At 40.7% G+C, this 5000-nt stretch overlaps 1 pseudogene; it reads right to left on the bottom strand.

Moving 5' to 3' along the window:
- Positions 1-1406, bottom strand: part of LOC137989233 (uncharacterized) — a 6645-nt pseudogene extending 5239 nt beyond the window's left edge.
- Between the last annotated feature and the right edge of the window lie 3594 nt (positions 1407-5000).

Below are 5000 nucleotides of genomic sequence, written 5' to 3'. Positions count from 1 at the left end.
TGGGGTGGCAGTTAGAACTGTTCTTGTGTTCAGTGCCATATCTGATTACAAATTATTACATACATCACCATTTGCCATGTAATGTGGTGTTCCCTGAACTTCATTTCTTGCTTCTTGCATAGATTTCAGGGCTTGCTCTTGGACAATGGCCATGTAACCAAACCCATCGTTTTGGTATACTAGGCATAAATAAAATACATTAATTTTTCATTAAATTCTTTTTTTTTTTTTTTTACACATAACCAGTTTTTGCAGTAAATGACAAAAAATATAAAAAGCAGACGATGATCTTGAATATTTATATCGCAGAACCAGGTTAGGCAATATCCTGATAACAGGTGGGAAAACCACCACCATAACTAGTATATACTAAAACAGCAATATAGGTGACAATCCACTAACTTGTATCTATAGTTTTGTCCATAACGGAACCAATTCCAGCTGCCTCACCGAAGCTATGGTACTGGATTTCAGTAAGGCCAGTGCAAGTGAATGCATGAACCATCCTATAAAAAAATAAAAACAAAGATTAGAGTGCTCTAAATATGTTGACAGTAATGGCTTCTAGCAAAAATACTCAAACCAGTTTGTGACGGGAAACGTTCATGGAAACTATCACTTCTGGTAACAGGTATTTTATATGGGGCAATGCTGACTCTACTGACAGTACTGTAGGTATAGGATACCATATATAGCGGAAATGGAAACTTGCACTGGAATTCGGGGGTAAATGAACAAGAAATAAAACAAATATGCGAAGAACCAACTAACCGTACGTTTGCAACATACTTGGCAGGATGCCCAAGTACACCAGAACTGAGCCAAAGGACAGAATCCGCATTGAAGCAAGGCACTTCCAAACGACAGACATGGCTTTGCCTTGACAACTTCATCCTAGACCACTGATATTCCTCATAGCAAAATTCGCACTTGGGGTTCTCAGCGAAATATTTGACCAAAGCTGTTAGACCTTTCCCAGTGCATATAAAATATGGGTCGTCCACTACAGAATCGACATAAATTTGCCTTTTCCGAGGCTTTGTGTCCCTCGTTGCTTGAATTGAACTCGCCCGTACAGGTGTTACAGGTGTTGCCTGCGAAGACTCCACAGTTGTGAGAACTGTGTTGGATGTAGAGACTACTGACGCCTTTATAAGCTCAAAATAAGATATAAGAGCTTCTAGAAGATCAGCGTTTTGTGTTGAACTAGTCTTTCTATCGATCCCCAGAAGCGCTTTGGCATTGTTTAGCCTGCCTCGAATATCTTCCAATCGGCCTTCATTCCCATTCTTCACTTCGACAGTGAGACTAAAGTGAGGGTTGCGTTTCTCAGGATCTCTGCTTGCATTTGTTCGCTTGTTCCTCTCTATTTTGATTTTCTTCTCCGGAGGAAAAGAGCCTAACATTCTTAATTTACAACTGAAATAAACTTAAGCAAACCGCATGAGAAAAGAACTCGACAAGAAGAACACATCAATGTGGCAGCACCAACTACTACTGTTGTACAGACCGCTTTTTTTTATATTTTGAAAAACAACGCATAAACAGCATATTCACAACAGCTGGACATATGTAGATTGAAATTGCGGGCTCCAAGGATCTGACAGGGATAACCTGGAGATAGATGAATGAAGGGGTAGTTTCTAAAAAAACTGTGGTGCTGCGTCGGTGGGGAAGTAGTATACAAAAATTTGGTTTTATCAACGGAGTTGATAATGTAAATTGGCCACCGTACAGAGATTCTAAAGGCTGACGTTTCGAGCGTTAGCCCTTCGTCAGAGCGAATCCGCTGGAGATAGTTTGGACACAAAAAGTGACCAAAATGGCGGTCAATTCAAAATCTACCAGATCAAATGCCATTCTGTCGAACAAAAACGCGACACATCGCCGCGTAAGAGTGAAATACACGTTATCACACATATTTTTGTCTTCTTGATGTTTGATTTTAATTAATTTCTTGACTTCAAAAAGAGAAACCTTTCAAAGGAAGGCTATCCGTTGTTCGTCTGATCGTCCGCCATATTGGATTTTGGGCAGAATTCAAATTTGGTGGGAGGAGCTTGTGTCCTTTTATAGCGCGCCCTCGTGTTTAAGAATGTTTAGGATACTTTCTGTATTGGTGAAACAATGACCTGCAACCCGCGACCTGCGACCTGCGACCTGCAAATTAGACCCGCCGTGATTAAGCTGGATCAAAATCGGATGATTTTGATTGGCATATATTTTTGTTGTTGTCTGTTCTTTGTTGTAGTTACATATCCTTAAACGTTTAAACAATATTCTACTGAACTTGAATAAGTTCTCACCTCCATTGCAATATGCTGAATATGCCGCACAAGCGAAGTTAATGATAACAAGTTCACATTGTTTTTATCGTCTTCTCGTAACAGAGAGAAAAGAGACCGGTAAAGAAGCAGGTTGTAGCAATTGCAATTGCATTTAATTAAGCGTGTTAAGATTTAAGATTATCAGAAGTATTTATTTTAGTCGTCTCAGTATAAAAACGGCCAATATCTTGTTCGCGTTTCAAGCAATGCAAAAACCACAGATGACCAGGTTACCATGACCATGTCATGTTGACCTCATCATGTTCTCAAAGTGGATGGAAATGCACCAATCATAGACAGCCTGGTGCCTTCATTGTAAACAGTTGACCTCGTCGATCAGACGTCACTAACAGACGTCACGAACTCCATTTCCTCCTGGCGACAACACTTAACCATTGTTAGGTCTGATTATTATTGCGCCAACCACCGAAACAACACCACAGCTTCTTTTTATCAATTTATCCAGTTCACCGTTTAACGCCACTGAATGATCTTATTAATACACAAGACACAGAACTTTTGCGAAGTGACTGACCGTAACTCTAGATCTTGAATTCGTACGTGTCGGCTATCGCAATCATTCTGCTATCGGGAGCAGAACAAACACATTTTACACAACTATGAGGAGCAACGAACTCGCCTATGATGGTGATCGAATTCGCCCACGTAGGCGAGTTCACCAGTAGGCGTAGGCGAATTGGCCCTAAGCGAGTTGACCGGATACCAACTCAGGTCTAAAATGGAGAAGTCGATTAGTCACGATTTATCAATTGATTCATTTGAGCTATTTGAACGTAGTTTAGATTGTACATGGTCCAGCCAATTCTCACTCAGCATGACACCAAGAAGACAACTCAATTTTCACCAGAAATCTTCACTGTGCTAATATATTTGAAGTATTTGATGAAAGCGCTACCTCTGGTGAGTAAGATGCTCTCTAAAAATTATTTCCAAGGGCAAGTGGACGTTATTTTTTTGGCCTGTTCTGAATTGTCTCTTTACATTCCCAGACACTCTAATGTTTTTTGATCACGAAGAGGTGCCATATTCACAATTAATGTATGCTTACAATATCAGTAAGCATACTAAGTATAATATAAGCGGCCGCTGATTCGCGTTTTTGTGCTTTTGTGCATCAGGTCATGATGTTTGATAGTATATCAAAGACGATTGCGTTTTTATACTAGAGACTCATAATTCGTCTGGGACGAACTTCTGGAACTTGGGCAAACATTTTTTCTGCCTCCGTTAAATTTGTCTGGTATAAAGACCGGCACTGGACGCGTCATGCGTCTGGACGAACTTTCCAGTTTAGTGCGTCTTTGGAAGACGAACCAAAGTGCGTCCTCTGGCCGTCTTCATACTAGACGAATTTAAGAGACGCAGAAAAATTTTTGCCAAAGTTTATCCCAGGCGGATTACGCGTTTTTTTGTGGTTTGTCCCGTCTTTACACTAGAGGAATAACATGAGAGACGCATAATTCCTCTGGACGGATTATGCCTCTCTAGTATAAAACCGGCCAATAGTTATTTGATTATGACGCTAAGCTTGTCTAAAGAATGCAACAAAGTTTTGTGAAAGAATTAATGCTGTAGACAGTTTCTTTGATGCCTCTTGATTTTGTAAATTAAATTATTTTGTATTCTATTACGTGTTTGCAAGAGTTTTTTTTATAAAGGAAGCTATTAAAATCGTATGATGCAAAGTACAGGGAATTCGTATCTTCTGTTTTTATGACGTCAGATTATCTAAAGTCCTTCCTTTTCAATTTGATAGGTCAGCTGAATTCCATCAAATTTTCCAGATCCAGGTCATATTTTTAATATTTTTTTTCTTTACGTGTTAAAAGGGTCAGAAATTTGGAAACAATGCCATCAAAGATTCTCAACCCTTCAGTCAGAGATGCTGAACCTTTTCCGTCCCAGTTGAACGGGGTAAGAAATTCTGAACCCATTCCATCCCAGCTGAAAGGGGTCACAAATTGTGAACCTTTTCTCGTCCCTGTTGGATTGGGTCAGAAATTCTGAACCCTTTTCAGTTCCTGTTGATGGGATCAGAAATTCTGAACCCTTCTCCGTCCCAGCTGAAAGGGGTCAGAAATTCTGAACTTTTTCTCTTCCCTGTTGGATGGGGTAAGAAATTCTGAACCCTTTTCCGTTCCTGTTGAATGGGGTCAGAAATTCTGAACCTTTTTCTCGTCCCTGTTGGATGGGGTCAGAAATTCTGAACCCTTTTCCGTCCTTGTTGAACAGGGTCAGAAATTCTGAACCTTTTCCCGTCCCTGTTGCATGGGCTCAGAAATTCTGAACCCTTTTCCATCCCAGCTGAAAGGGGTGAGAAATTCTAAACCCTTTTCCGTCCCTGTTGAATGGGGTCAGAAATTCCGAACCTTTTTCCATCCCTATTGAATGGGTTCAGACATTCTGAACCTTTCTCCGTCCCAGTTGAACGGCGTAAGAAATTCTGAACCCTTCTCCATCCCAGTTGAACGGGGTCAGAATTTCTGAACCCTTTTCCGTCCCAGCTGACAGGGGTCAGAAATTCTTAACCTTTTTCCGTTCCTGTTGAATAGGGCCAGGCTGATGGTGTAAGAGAATATATTCTGTCGAACTAATTTTGCAGTTCAGTGTGAGCAGTCGTGGCTCAGATAGCTAGTGCGCGGCTTTCGGAGC

The sequence above is a fragment of the Montipora foliosa genome, unplaced genomic scaffold, assembly GCF_036669935.1.
Source record: "Montipora foliosa isolate CH-2021 unplaced genomic scaffold, ASM3666993v2 scaffold_448, whole genome shotgun sequence".
In the NCBI taxonomy this organism is placed as follows: Eukaryota; Metazoa; Cnidaria; class Anthozoa; order Scleractinia; family Acroporidae; genus Montipora; species Montipora foliosa.
Note: the sequence above shows the minus strand (reverse complement) of the source record. Positions and strands in the feature narration are given on the sequence as shown.